Below are 16378 nucleotides of genomic sequence, written 5' to 3'. Positions count from 1 at the left end.
TACACAAGTTTATAATGTACTGGGGATGCGGGTGGCGCTGTGGGTTAAACCACAGAGCCTAGGACTTGCCGATCAGAAGGTCGACGGTTCGAATCCCCACAACGGGGTGAGCTCCCGTTTCTCGGTCCCTGCTCCTGCCAACCTAGCAGTTCGAAAGCATGTCAAAAGTGCAAGTAGATAAATAGGTACCGCTCTGGCGGGAAGGTAAACGGCGTTTTCGTGCACTGCTCTGGTTCACCAGAAGCGGCTTAGCCATGCTGGCCACATGACCCGGAAGCTGTACGCTGGCTCCCTCGGCCAATAAAGCGAGATGAGCACTGCAACCCCAGAGTCGGTCACGACTGGACCTAATGGTCAGGGGTCCCCTTACCTTTATAATGTACTGGGACATTCTTCTAGGCCACCCTGCACCTTGCTAAGAAGGAAGAAAAAATTTATAACCACAGAACCGAAGAGACAGATCAAGGGAAGTAATGGTACCTGGAGTTCTGTGTCCAATTTTGAGTGACCGCAATTTAAGAAGGATGTTGACAACTTGGAATGTGTGCAGAGGAAGGCAATCAAAATGATTAAGGGTCTGGAAACCAAGCCTTTATGAGGAACGGTTGAAGGAGCTGGGTATGTTTAACTTGGAAAGGAGGAGACTGAGAGGAGATATGATAGCCGTCTTAAAATATCAATCAATCAATCTTTATTATGGTCCAGAGACCCAACATATCCTTACAAACCAACGCACAATTCAGACAGCCTACCTCCAGGTTAAACAAGCATTTTGTTCAGACTTAAAGATAGGGATCATTGGTTCTTGCAACCACCGATAAAAACTTCGCCACTGCTAATGTTCTAGCGTTTGTCCGGTCTTCCAATAGGAACCTGACATAGTGAGCCTCTGCTTTTCTCGGGAAAGGTACCAGCAAGGGTAATATCAGTTCAGCCCTGGCTTGCTCGTATTTCGCACAGTGCAGCAAAATATGTTTTACAGAATCGATGTCTTGAGCACACAAGCAAAGTCTGTCCAACGGCTGCCACATGGAAGAGGGAACAAGCAAGGGTAGGACTCGAACCAATGGCTTCACGTTACAAGGAGGAAGATTCCGGCTAAACATCAGTAAGAATTTTCTGACAGTAAGAGCTGTTTGACAATGGAACAGTCTCCCTCGGGAGGTTGTGGACTCTCCTTCCTTGGAGATCTTAAGGCAGAGGTTGGGAGGCCATCTGCCATGGATGCTTTAGCTGAGAAAGAAGAAGAAGAAGAAGAAGAAGAAGAAGAAGAAGAAGAAGAAGAAGAAGAAGAAGAAGAAGAAGACGACCCTTGGGGTCCCTTCTACAATTCTATGAAATTCTAATGGCAGATCAGAAAGAACAGGAGCCCTTCCAAGTAAAAAACCTCTGCCACTGCTTGGCATGATACGCTTTCCTCCTGTGTCCTCATCTCAAAACTTATTCCCCTTCTGTGCCCTTCACATATAAATTACTCTTAATTTACACCTCCTTATGGTGGGATTAAAAAGGTAAAGGTACCCCTGACCATTAGGTCCAGTCGCGAATGACTCTGGGGTTGCGGCGCTCATCTCGCTTTACTGGCCGAGGGAGTTTGTCCGCAGACAGTTTTTGCACTTTTGAGCATGCTAGGTTGGCAGGATCAGTGCGGCTTTAATAGGTGTCCTTCTTTTGTAGTCACATACGCATGACCTCTTCTTCACGTTCACCCAATCTGTGGCCCTCTCTTGTTTTTCCCCCAGCTGTGCCATTTTAGGCTGATCGTGCCTCGGTGACCACGAGAAATCTTATTTTATTTTCCCCAGCCGTTCCCTTTGATACCGACTTCCCGCTGTGCTCCTCTGCTGTTTGCAGCTTACGCAGAAAGCAGCCACACAGTTGGTCTGGGTGTCTCCCGATCGCATTACCGCCCATCCTGTTGTCCTTTAGTACACTAGCTGCTTTCAGAGCAAGAGGCTCGGATGTAAGAGATCACTGTTTGGGTATTTGGGACCCTCAACAGGATGGCCTGTATTCAAGGCCTCCTCCTGGAATCTTGACCTGATGGCACAGACTACTCAGACACCACCTGTTCTTGGGGAATCCAACTGTCCCGCCTGCAGCCAGCAGGTGATCTTTGCTGCAGCGTTCTCCCCCCATCCCACCCCACCCACAAGTGTGCAACTCATTCCCTTCAGATCTCCATCTCGCTTCCGACTTCTTCACCTTTCAACAGCAGCCCTTCCTCTCTGGATGCTTTTAGAAGGATCACCATCAGGGTGGGTTTGATTTGAATCAAATCAAATTAAAATCACGATTTAAATCACTAGCCAGTAAGACTTGACTTCAGTCATTTTTATTTTATTTTTTTACAGAAAGACCAGGTGAAGGTTTCATTTTTGGAATAATAAATTTTCAGAGTGGTTTAAAAACATTTTATTAAAGTTTTCTTGGTTTACAAAGGTATGCGCAATGTCTCTTTTTTCAAGTTACGTTTTCCATAGGTCAGTTTCATTTGTTGAGACATTAGGGTTACATTAGGTTCAGAGTAGTTTTTGCAGTTATATCCGGTGCTTTCTTTTCTTTTCTTAAAAAGTGTTTAGGGGTGCTCTCATTTTGACTCAAGAAAACCACCATTATATAGTTCAGATTGGGGAAAATAAATACAGCAAATGGACAAAAGTACAAAAGTTCGCAAAACGTTTCTGCGCCCCCCCCCCTGAAAAAAACCACTGGTTATATCAAAAATTACTGATTTGGTTATACCATTAGAACTTCGTAGACCGATAATTATGAAATTATTGTGAGGTTTAATAAGTTAACTCTTTATTTTGGGTAACTTTTCTGCTGTACTTTATCGGAAGGAGGGAAAGAATCATTTCCTTAATAACAATTTAAACAATTTATTTAACTAAAACAAGAACATTATAGCATATGTATCCATGTTAGTTAACTGATGTGGGTAAACAATTAAAAAAAAACCTTAGTCTGAGTTTTAGCACATATGAAAAACTTAAAACAAATCCTTATTTCCTGATGAATAGCTTTTGGACTATAATATAACTTAAATAGAAAATTATCTTTAGAAATATTTTTCCTCCAAAAGCATTTTATTTTAAAAATCCAATTTAAATGAAATATATATATATATATATATATATATATATATATATATATATGGTTTAAATTTTAAAAATCTGATTTTATTGATTTTTTTAAAAAATGATTTTTATCCACCTTGGTCGCAATATAGTTTTCTTTCCCCGTGTACATCCCATTGATTTTCTTGGTAACTACCAGTAAGTGCCAGAGAAAGGCCCTGCTAAACAGCGCTTAAGATTTCCTGACTTCAAAAATAGCTTCAGACCACCTCCCTCTGCATGAGGGAGCGCTAAAACACAGGTTTCCCTGGAGGGAAGCAGCAGGGAAAACAGCAGTGTGGATGAGCCCTTAGAATAATAATCATAATAATTTTATCATTTATACCCTGCCCATCTAGCTGGGTTGCTCAGCTACTCTGGGCGGCTTCCAACAGAATACTAAAAACACAATAAAACATCAAACATTAAAAACTTCCCTAAACAGGGCTGCCTTCAGATGTCTTCTAAAAGTCAGGTAGTTGTTTATTTCCTTGACATCTGATGGGAGGGCGTTCCACAGGGCAGGTGCCACCACCAAGAAGACCCTCTGCCTGGTTCCCTGTAGCCTCACTTCTTGCAATGAGGCAACTGCAAGAAGGCCCTCGGAGCTGGACCTCAGTGTCCGGGCAGAACGATGGGGGTGGAGAATTTGAATTGGGCTCTGAAACATACTGGGAGGCAATGCAGATCCTTTAGGACCAGTGTTATATGGTTTCAGCGACGGCTCCCAATCACCAGTCTGGCAGCCACATTCTGGATTAAATTCTAGAATAAAAAGCTGCTCAGAATTGTAACCTTTATTTGTTCTTCTCCTTCACTCTTTTGACACAATGGTTTGCAACAGCTGCCAAGACAAAAAACTGCAGCCTTGCCTATTTCCTCCCAGAAACCTTATCAATGGGCATTTTGCTGCTTCAATGTGTGACAATGATGATGATGATGATGATGATGATGATGATGATTTTATTATTTATACCCAGCCCATCTGGCTGGGTTTTCCCAGCTACTCTGGGCTGCTGCCAACAGAACAGTAAAAACAGAATAAAACTTCAATTAATAACTTCGCTTTTTTTGAAATAATTTTTATTAAGTTTTCCATTTAACAATCCAATCATATCACATTAGTTAATCCAAATTATACCAATACATAACTTCCCTAAACAGGGCTGCCTTCAGGTGTCTTCTAAAAGTCAGATAGTTGTTTCTTTCCTTGACATCTGGTGGGAGGGCATTCCACAGGGTGGGTGCCACCACCAAGAAGGCCCTCTGCCTGGTTCCCTGTAACCTCACTTCTCACAGTGAGGTTGGAGCTGGACCTCACTTGTAGCAGACAGTGTCATTCCCACATCTCAACTCTAAAAGCTGTCTGCAGTCAGTATTTTCACGACTGTTCACAAGTAGCACCCCTCCCTTCCACTTTCAATATTCAGTTGGAGGTGAATGGATGATAATAATAATAATAATAATAATAATAATAATAATAATAATAATAATAATAATAATAATAAATTTTATTTATATCCCGCCCTCCCCAGCCGAAGCCGGGCTCAGGGCGGCTAACAACAATAAAACAGTACAAAAGTACAACATAAACAACATTCTAAAATCATTCATTATAAAAATTAATTAATTCAAGGCACTAGCAACCATTGGGCCAGAGCTCCGCGAAGATTGCCGAGGGAGGGAGTCAGGCTGTGCCCTGGCCAAAGGCCTGGTGGAAAGAGCTCTGTCTTGCAGGCCCTGCGGAAAGATGTCAAGTCCCGCAGGGCCCTGGTCTCTTGTGACAGTGTTCCACCAGATCGGAGCCACAGCCGAAAAAGCCCTGGCTCTGGTTGAGGCCAGCCTAACTTCTCTGTGGCCTGGGACCTTCAAGATGTTTTTATTTGAAGACCGTAAGTTTCTCTGTGGGGCATACCAGGAGAGGCGGTCCCGTAGGTACGAGGGTCCTAGGCCATATAGGGCTTCAAAGGTTAAAACCAGCACCTTAAACCTGATCCTGTACTCCACCGGGAGCCAGTGCAGGTGGTATAGCACCGGGTGAATGTGAACTCGCAGCGAAGACCTCGTAAGGAGTCTCGCTGCAGCATTCTGCACCCGCTGGAGTTTCTGGGTCAGTCTCAAGGGCAGCCCCACGTAGAGCGAGTTACAATAATCCAGTCTGGAGGTGACCATCGCGTGGCTCACAGTGGCTAGGTCAGGGCGAGAGAGGTAAGGAGCCAACTGCTTAGCTTGGCGGAGATGGAAAAATGCCGCCTTTGTTATAGCTGCAATCTGCGCCTCCATGGAAAGGGAGGTGTCGAAGATTACACCCAAACTCTTAATGGACAGTGCTGGCACTAATTGCGCCCCCGCAAGAGATGGGAGTTGCCCCCCCAATCCCATATCGCCCATATCGGATGGGGTATTCCTTCTCATAGCTGTGATGCACAAGATGGTATCAACTGGCAAGGAATCCCTAGAGATGTTGTCTTCCCTATATTATCGGACCAACGTTTTTGAAATGCTGTCCTCACAATAGCTTGGTCACATGAAGATCCCGTAGACTTACAGACGAGCCCTTGAATGAGCACATGGATGTTCAGTATTTATATTTTAAAAACTCAGGGCTAGCCGGTTGTAAACATGCAGAGATGATTGAACAAACAGCATTATGGCGAAGCATCCATTGCACATTTGAATGGCAGGCCCAGATTTGGGGGGGGGGGGGCATATGGGCCACTTGGCCCTGGCCTCTGATTCCAAAGGGGGCCTCGGGTTACATACGCTTCAGGTTACATACGCTTCAGGTTACACACCCCGCTAACTCAGAAATAGTGCTTCAGGTTAAGAACTTTGCTTCAGGATAAGAACAGAAATCGGGCTCCAGTGGTGCGGCGGCAGCAGGAGGCCCCATTAGCTAAAGTGGTGCTTCAGGTTAAGAACAGTTTCAGGTTAAGAACGGACCTCCGGAACGAATGAAGTACTTAACCCGAGGTACCACTGTATATTTTCCATTTTGTCTTTCTATGCAGATACGGTTCAAGCCTTGAAATAAAATTATTTGTCAGCATAACTTTTGTGAAAATTATTTATATACTTGTTTATAAGACTTCAGTTATCCCCAGGGTAAAAAAAAAAGGGGGGGACACATTATCTACCTGGCCCGGGCCTCTGCCTGGCTCTGCAAGGCCCTGTTGAATGGTAAACACTGAGGTAGCTCAATTGGTAAAACATGCAACTCTTAAACCAAGGGTTGTGAGTTGGAGCCCCATCTCAGGCAAAATATTCCTGCATTGAAGTGAGTTGTTCTAGATGACCCTCATGTTGTTAGGCTTCAAGGAATCTGATCCCCCTCCCTCATGGCTGTCTGCCAGTAACGGAAAGACAAGAAGCTCTTTTATTCATTATTCACACAGAGAGACGTAGTGTTGCAGGAAACACCCCCCCCCCAATCATTCAGTTTGTACAAACATGACACACACTCACACACACACACGACATACGCGACATTTCTGTTATAAATTCTTAGTAAATCAACCGTACATCGGATTTACACTGGTCCACTTTTCTCTTGCTCCATGAAAGAAGGACTATCAAAGGGGGACGGTTTGATACAGGACGGCCATAATCCCTTAACCGTACCAACATGTACTCAGGAGCCCTGCCCAGTTGGCATGGCAACCTTGATGGTCCCAGACAGAAGACCATCAAGGACACAACGGACTTGCATATGGGAGTGGATTCAACACGGACTGGAACAAAGGACAATGATCAGATCTTCCCTCTGGGGGCAGGAAACTGCCAACTCCCCTTTGTCCTCTGGAAATGACTCATGGGGAGGGGGAAAGGAGGAACCAGCCAGGTGACAAGATACTCAGGTTACTTCCACAACCCCTCCCTCAACCCCTCCTTTTTGTGATGTGTCAATGATGTAGTCATGATGTAGTTCTAGGGGTGTAGCTTGGGGGATTAGTAGCTAATAAAAGTTGGAGTCTTCTTTTGTTCGGGGCTTCCATTTTGTTTCACCTGGTGGCAGGTGGGAGTCCTGTCGCGACAGTCTTCAATAAAGACCAAGCCTACTGGCTGCTGTTTTGCTCTGGTATTCCTGGCTGGTGTCCTTGTTTTTTTGTCCAAGGGAGCCCTTGGATTTCTCCATTAACAGTAGAAATGCAGTCTCTCTTGGATAATGGCATTGCTCTGGGTAAAGTCCCACCCTCTCTGTCTCTCCTATTATATGTCATTCCTACGTTGACTGATCTGTGCTTTCTGCCTCTGAGCTTTCTGTTCTCCTACTTTCAATGCCTGTCTGGTCCTGGGAGAAGTGGGTTCTGGAATGCTTTCTAAAGACACTGAATCTGTCTGCTGTCTCTCCCCTGGTGCTTCTTCTTCTTCCGGCTCCTCTCCCAATATTTCCCAGCTTCTCCCCTCTGCAGCCTCTGAACTGTGACCTTCTGCAAACCACTGATCTAAATCTATACTGTCTCCCTCCCTTCTGGAAATTGCAGGAGGAGGAGGGGTAGGTCTCCACCCTTCCTCCTCAGTCCAGTCCCTGACACACGGTCCCTTCCAAATCTACAATTTTGTGATTCTGCGAAATGCATAGCATGTGGTTCATCTTTTCGGTCTCAACTCCATGAAAATTTGCTCTGTTCCAGTTTGCTCTGCACATGGCTTTCATAACACGTTCTCATTTACGTACGACACAGCGAGATTTCATTGGGTAGATTTTGATGTTTGTTGCGGGCTGTTTTCATGTTTAGCTCTTATGCTAGTTTGTCCTTGCAAAGTGATAAAAGCCCCTTTGGAAGACAGTGCCGTACAACTTCATACATATTTCCACACAGCTGCTGGCAAAGGGAAGACGATGGAGATATGTTAGCAGTTTATAAGAAGTGAGCATTTGTGAAATTAGACTGACGGCTTTATAAGAATGAGCGAGTCATACGTAAAATGAGAAGTCTGCTCTCCCATCTATTGTTTCCGTGGCTTGGTTGTTTACCACAATAAATCAAGCTGATATGTGTAATTGCGCCAGTTGCTGTTGTGTATAATTGATCAATTCTCAATGCAAACATTCATTCCCAGAATCCAGAAGCTCTTGGCATGCGTGTGGCGGAAACACAGAGAAAGCAGTGCTGCCTTTTTTGCTTTGCATTGTCCTGGAAGCTGTAAGGTAAAGGTAAAGGGACCCCTGACCATTAGGTCCAGTCGTGACCCACTCTGGGGTTGCGGCGCTCATCTTGCTTTATCGGCCGAGGGAGCCGACGTACAGCTTCCTGTACGCCAGCATGACTAAGCCGCTTCTGGCGAACCAGAGCAGCGCACAGAAACACCGTTTACCTTCCCGCTGGAACGGTACCTATTTATCTACTTGCACTTTGACGCGCTTTCGAACTGCTAGGTTGGCAGGAGCAGGGACTGAGCAACGGAAGCTCACCCCGTTGCAGGGATTCGAACTACCGACCTTCTGATCGGCAAGTCCTAGGCTCTGTGGTTTAACCCACAGCACCACCCGCGTCCCTTGTCCTGGAAGTTGACCAGTGTACGAAAAGGAAATGTGCCTCCACATCTAGATGTGAGCTGTACAAATGAGGAAAAACACCATGGCAGAAACGGAGTCAGCCTGACCTCAGCCATTGGACAAAGAAGAAGTGGCTGAAGTGAGTTTGTTTTCCACAGCATTTTGCATTTAGACTGCAAAAAAGGAAACGGAAGCATGTTCTGGAGCATGTGTGTGTGTGTTTACCTGTGGTTTGTAAGTCACCTTGAGAATCATTTGACTGAAAGCCAAGATACAGATCTTCTAAATAAATAAATGTGTCCACTGAAAGAGTGGAGGCAGCTGTGCGAGATGTTGCTCAGAATCCCTATCAGCTGACATTCAGAGAATATCAGGAAGTGGCTAATAGCTTTCTCAGTGCCAGGGCCATTGCAGCTGAGCAGGCTGCCGTCAGATGTCTTCTAAAGGTTGTAGAGTTACTTGCCTCCTTGGCTTGGGGGGTCGCATAACTCCATACCCTCCAACATTTCTCCGATGAGAACAAGGATGTCCTAAGGAAAAGCGGGACGTTCCAGGATCAAATCAGAAATCAAAACGGCTTCTGTAAATCCAGGACACTTAGAGGGCCTCCTAGTCCATGCAGGATCAAGTTCCTAACCACAGGCCTAGGGATCCGGTATTGTGCTCAGGTTCAATCTTTCCTGTGACTTTCCACTCTAGAGAGTGTTATGGTTTAGTGATATATTATAATCTGCTAGCAAATTGTGCTTTTGTCAGTCCAAAATCTCCTGGGTGGAAATGTGGGATAATACGGCATTTTTCTAATGTGGGTCGGTAGGGGACAGCCCAGAACAAAATGTTCTGCTTATGAGCTGTGTGTTGCGCATCTCAGCATTTAATGCCTCTTCTCATCCTGACTGGTACCTCCTGAGAGCTATATTTCCAATTTAGATTAGTTTAACTTGCCATAATTAAATTCATTTAATTCAGACTCATGTAATTCTCCTTGATTTTGTTTGCTCTGACTTTATGGAAATGAAATAAATCAGATTAGGGGAAATAGGTGCCCATATTGCATTCTGCTACATGGGATACAGCAGCTGTGTTCACACAAAACACTAGACCATAGTGCACCTTACTTGCCGCTACTTCCTCTGTCCTGGGATAGCCTATCGATGGTTGTATTGTATTGTAATTGAAACTTGCCTTCTTGGTTAAATCCCAAAGTCTCAGCTCCCTTTTCCCTTCCGGGATCCTTACAAGGACGTTCCACTATCCAGGCCAAATAACTTACGTTACCTGTGTTGTGCTCCCATTAATTCAGCAGATGTGCTAGTTTAGAGGACAGCTCTACTGGGATGATACCAGTCTGCCTCTGGCTGAAGGGCTGTGGGCCACAGAGGAAGAGGTCCACCTTATACCAGACTAAATTCCCCCTTCTGCTATCATGCACTGATCTTGAAGGGTTTAATCCCTGGACATGGCCAGGTATCCCCAGCCACTCTGAGCAGCTCCCAACAGAATTGAAAGCACAATAAAATATCAGACATTAAAAACTTCCCTAAACAGGGCTGCCTTCAGATGTCTTCCAGGAATCAGATAGTTGTTTATTTCCTTTGTAGGAGGTGAGGACAGGTGACCCCACCTAGGCCCGAAGTCCCCCCCCCCAAACCAGGCCTCAAAACTGTCCAAAATTCCTTTTGTCTTCTAAAAAATCCAAAACAGCTTTTCTCTGCTCTTCTCTGCTTCTCTCACAAGATGCTGTGGCAAGGGCAAAACCGTTACTTTTATCAGCACGAGAAGGCTTAAAAAAGCTAATGAATAGACTCTGTTCAAAGCAGGCCTGAGAACTGACTTTTATCTCATTCTAGTTGCAACATCTTTGGACATGCTGAACTGCAAGGCTCCTCAACCCCTTGGCTCTCACCCCCTTTCCTGGGAAGGGTGCCAAGAGTCCACAATAGTCCCAAGACAGCTTTCTGTTCATGCTCAGAGGAACTCATGGGCAGGACTCCTGGAAAAGGAGGAGAAAGGGGAGGGAACTGGAATGGGAATATATACTCTGTGCACATGACTGTGAACCCGTGCATGCTTTTTGTGAACTATCACACTTGCTCCTTCTACCAGTTCATGGATGGTAGAAATAAAAGCTTTTTCTCCGAAACTATTCCTTGAGTGTCTGTTGACTCCCATTTTCCCTTTCCCGGGTGCAATATTTTTCCCACCCGAGGGCAAAGCCTCATAAGGCTACACCTTCACATCTGATGGGAGGGCATTCCACAGGGTGGGCGCCACTACTGAGAAGGCCCTCTGCCTGGTTCCCTATAACTTGACTTCATGCAGTGAGGGAACCGCCAGAAGACCCTCGACGCTGGACCTCAGTGTCTGGGCTGAACAATGGATATGGAGACGCTCCTACTGATATACTGGGTCAAGGCTGTTTAGGGCTTGAAAGGTCAGCACCAACACTTTGAATTGTGCTCGGAAACGTACTGGGAGCCAATGTAGGTCTTTCAGGACTGGTGTTATATGGTCTCGGCAACCACCCCCAGTCACCAGTCTAGCTGCAGCATTCTGGATTAGTTGTAGTTTCTGGGTCACCTTCAAAGGTAGCCCCACACAATAGTCCAAGCGGGAGATAACACCATGTCAATCGGAACAAGGAAGTGGCAGCTATCTTTCTGGACCCCTGAGCCAGCTGTAGTCTATTTGGCATGGTTGAGTCTCCACAGCAATTCCATCTGGACCAGTTTTCCCCCAACGTGGATCTCCAGTTGTTTTTGAAGCACAACTCCCATCCTTCCTAGCTAGCAGGACCAGTGGTCAGGGATGATGGGAATTGTAGTCCAAAATAGCTGGAGACCCAGGTTTGGGAAACACTGACCTAGATTGGTATCTAAAGTCCTCAATCTCCACTGGGGAGGGAAGTTCTGATGCTAGAGATGTTAATAACTGTTGCTACAGACCAGCCTTCCTCACCCGGCCACCCTCCAGATATTTGGGACTACGAGTCCCATTGTCCCTGACCATAACTGTCAAGCGTCCCTTATTTGGAGGGACAATCCCTTATTCCAGTGCCATGTCCCGCTGCTGTCCCTTATTGATGATGTCCCTTAAATGATGTCCCTTAAATTTCAAAGGAAGCAGCTCCTCTCCCTCCCTCCCGGCCAGGGAGGAGGGAGGCTCCAACTGTGTTGCTTGGCTGTGTTGCTCACCCAATAAGAAGTCTAAGAACAACTGGGGGGTGGAGCTTGCATGCCTTGTGCTGATCAAATCGGCTGCGTTGCCTGAGGACTCGCCTTTGCTCAGCGCTTCCCAGCGGAGAGGTGACGGTGGTTTTCCTTGAGGCTTCGTTTGGCTGCTGGCTGAGCTTTCTGCCTTTGGCTCAGAGGGGCTCAGAAGTTGAACATACCTGTGCTGAGTGCTCGGATCGGAATTGGATGGATACGTCATCGACGGCCCACTCACCCTTGCCGGCGAGAAGGTCGGTCTGGAGCGGGGGCACATGGTGGGGGGAAAGGAAAGGAGATCTCGTGGGGGGGGGGGCTTTTGAATTTGTTTTGGAGGCTCCTTCGATTGACTTATGGGGGGAAAGAAAGGAGCTGGTTGACTAAAATGGTGGATTACTGGCGATCTTGTGGTGAGGGGGGGGGAGGCTGTGCGTGTGTGTGGCTAGTTAATGCAAGCTGAGGAGGTTTTTGAATGCTGGACGCCATTTTGTTGCACATGCTGCTGCAAACTTTGCAGTGCAAAGCCAGGCCGGGGAGCCATCTTAAGTTGAGGCTGCATAGGCCTTGTGGTGCATATGATTCAGATTCTATTCAGTTGAACCTCTGGTTACAAAGTTGGTTGGACAGTGTTCTCGAAGCTACCAACATGAGTTTGACCAGACTGCAGGAGGACAGGAAGACTGGAGTGCCTGGAACAGGTGAGGCTGCAGGTCCCTTATTTTCAAATCTGTAAGTTGACAGCTATGTCCCTGACGTTGGCTGTGCTAGTTGGGGCTACAGTCCAAAACCATCAGAGTGCACCAGAAAGGCTACTAGAAGCTATACTGGTAGTAAAGAGAGCCGTCTTGTGATTGCCTACATGAGGTTTGAGAAACAGCATGTATGAGAGGTTCAAGAAACAGCAGGTAATTCTATACCATGAAGTGACTCTTCAGAAATATATCCCATTGCTGTAGGGTTGGGAATAGGCCAATGACACGAGGAAAATGGCTCTGCCTTTTCATTATACGTGTGTCTGGGGCCTATGTGTGGAATCAATGAAGCCTACGCATTTCTGCGAGAAGGGAGGGAGAAGCAGGTAATACGATCCGCGCTGAAGTTATTAACTGGCTCCATTTCAAAATACTCAGTGAGGCTGCATTATCATCTCTCTTGCGCTGTGCCAAAGGCATGCCTAGTGTCCTTGAGAGCGAAATTGTCCCCACGTAGCTGAGTGAAGCATTACTTTGTTAATACACTGTGACACAAGGAAAATAATCAGCCGAAACAACTGCCAACGCTGGTTCACTGCAAATCATAACAGGATTATCCATTAAAAGAGACCCTGTCGGTATAGCATGTTTTTCATTAAACATTCTGTTTAAGCGTTCAAAATCGCAGCTCGGGACCGGTGTTCTCTGTTCAAGGCACTATCGGTACACACAGCATATGGCGTTTGGGCTTAACACCCATCATCCATTCTGTGTCTCCGAAAGCAAAGCTGTGCGGTGAACAGTGTAGTAGCCAAGGGCACCAGTTTGGTGACAAAAAACACTTTAGCTATATAAAGTAGTCGTCAAAATAATTATGAGAGCCCCTTTCACTGCTCTTGCAGACCAGGCCCCAATAACAGTTTGATCACTTCCAAGTTGAGGTCTTCTCTCCTTCCAGTTATAGAGTATGACAGAACAGTGCAACTCCAGATTCTCCAAGTACAGTGGTACCTCGGGTTACATACGCTTCAGGTTACATACACTTCAGGTTACAGACTCCGCTAACCCAGAAATAGTACCTCAGATTAAGAACTTTGCTTCAGGATAAGAACAGAAATCGTGCTCTGGCGGCGCGGCGGCAGCAGGAGGCCCCATTAGCTAAAGTGGTGCTTCAGGGTAAGAACAGTTTCAGATTAAGAACGGACCTCCGGAACGAATTAAATACTTAACCTGAGGTACCACTGTATATTTTCCATTTTGTCTTTATATGCAGATACGGTTCAAGCCTTGAAATAAAATTGTCAGCATAACTTTTGTGAAAATTATTTATATACTTATATTTTCCAGGGACAGCCCCGGATTTACAGATGCCATCCCAGTTTCTGGAATGTCCTGCTTTTCATTAGGACATCCCTATTTTCATCAAATAAATGTTGGAGGGTATGGAGTTATGCGACCCCCGAACTAAGGAGGTAAGAAACTATACATTTAGAAGCCATCTGAAGGCAGCCTTGTATAGGGAAGTTTTTTAAATGTTTAATGTTTCATATATGTTGGAAGCCGCCCAGAGTGGCTGGGGCAACTCAGTCAGATAGGCGGGGTATCAATAATAAAATCATCATCATTGAATAGGACCGGGGTCAGCAACCTAAGGCCCATGGGCCAGAAGCAGCCCGCAGAGGTTGTTTGACCGGCCCATGAGCCACCCCTGAACTGAGCCGCCCGCTCACGTGCTGCGCTAAAGCGGTGCAGCGCAGTGCGGGGACTCGCTTCCGCGGCACCGGAAATCACGACTGCACATGTGTAGACACCCCAAACCGTGTCTGCACGGACGCCGATGCCAAAATAGTGTCTGCAGATGCTCAGACGCCAAAATTTGCGGGTGGGCGCACTCATGTGCACACATGATCCAGCCCACGGAGGGATCTCTGCTGGACCAATCCAGCCCAGGTAAGATAAACCTTCCTGACTCCTGGAACAGGACGTCCCTATTTTCATCGGAGAACTGTTGGAGGGTATGCAGCTCATGCAGGATTTATGGGAGCCAATGGCCTCGGCAGCCACTCCCAGTCACCAATCTATCTGCTGCATTCTGGATTAGTTGTAGTTTCCGGGTCACCTTCAAAGGTAGCCCCACGTGGAGCGCATTGCAGTAGTCCAAGCGGGAGATAACCAGAGCATGCACCACTCTGGCAAGACAGTCCCTGGGCAGGTAGGGTCTCAGCCTGCGTACCAGATGGAGCTGGCAGACAGCTGCCCTGGACACAGAATTGACCTGCGCCTCCATGGACAGCTGTGAGTCCAGAATGACTCCCAGGCTGCACACCTGGTCCTTCAGGGGCACAGTTACCCCATTCAGGACCAGGGAGTCCTCCACACCTGTTTGCCCCATCCCCAAAAAACAGTACTGCGGCATATGAGCCAAACCACTGTCACAGCCACTTTGGATCTAACTTCTCCTTGTTGAATGGAATTTCTCTGATGATGGGACAGTAAGGAGGGGAGGAAGCGAGTAATAAGGTTCTGTGAGCAATTCTTCGTTGACAAGGAAGCAGGAGCCGTGGGTCTTAATTCTTGGAGACCCTGAAAAGTCTCTGACAGCTTCTTCACTTACAGCCCTTGAGCCTGTTGTCGCTCTTTTTAGCATGGAGAGGCATGTTTGCATATGATTTCTGAACCAGGGTTTGCCAAAGACACCTGTTTAAGAATCCCGGAAGCTTAGCCCTTTGAGATCCATCATCCTTCTTCCAACAACTGTTATTTCTCCCTGCACCCTGGCCCTTTCCCCCAACTTCCCCTGGGTTGATAGCTATGATATTTGTAGATCCAGCCCAACTCACTCACAGGGCTCTAGGCAGGGCTGGGCGATATTTGGTTTTCAACATCATGATATATCACAGCTAAACACTGCAATACAGTCACACCTTGGAAGCTGAACAGCTTAGCTCCCAAACCTTTTGGCTCCTGAACATCACAAACCCAGAAGTTCTGGTTTGCGAACTATTTTTGGAAGCCGAACGTCCAAAAGGGTTTCTGCGGCTTCCGATTGGCTGCAGGAGCTTCCTGCAACCAATCAGTAGCTGTGCTTTGGTTTTCAAACGTTTTGGAAGTCCTTTTGGAACGGACTTCCAGAACAGATTCCGTTTGACTTCCAAGGTACGACTGTATATTGATATATCACGATGTCTGAAACAAGGATGGAGCTTTATGTAGAGGCATTGGCTGGCTTCATGGTTTTTCCTGCATCGTGATTTTTGCATAGCACATAAACACACACACGATTCACAATATATTGTCAGGTCAAAAATTATGATACCGATTATCATGATATGGACTTCAAACCAGTTTGGGACGATATATAGATATATTGCCCAGTCCTAGCTCTAAACAGGTTTTGCTGAAAACTATCCCTGTGGAGGACAGGTTAGGATTCAGAACCGACTGGGAGGTTTGCCCTACTATGAGTGCTTTTTGTGTCCCTGCTGAACTGTGTACAGACAGAGGAAAAGCCACCAAGCCAATAATGAACCTGTTGAAGGCAGATTGTACATGGGGCAGCACAGCAAAGAAAACAGTAGGCAAGTGGCCTGCATGCTCTGTTCACTGAACCCTAGTAGCACTCTCAAAAAGGACGGGTCTTAAATACAATTGCTTACTATGCTCCTAACAACTGTTTCTGCCTATGCAGAATCAGCTCGATGGTTTCTCTCTCTCGCCAGGCCCCTTCCTGCTTTCAAGGTCAATTTAATTCTCTTTGATCTTTTGGGCATCATTCACCACCTTGATAAACACAGCGCTGGAATTACCTTTCAGCTAATGTGAGTTGCTTTGCCGACTGTGTGGGAAAAAATGCACAGG

This window comes from Podarcis muralis, chromosome 12 (genome assembly GCF_964188315.1).
Source record: "Podarcis muralis chromosome 12, rPodMur119.hap1.1, whole genome shotgun sequence".
Taxonomy (NCBI): Eukaryota; Metazoa; Chordata; class Lepidosauria; order Squamata; family Lacertidae; genus Podarcis; species Podarcis muralis.
The sequence above is the reverse complement of the archived record's forward strand: the minus strand, read 5'-3'. Positions refer to the sequence as shown.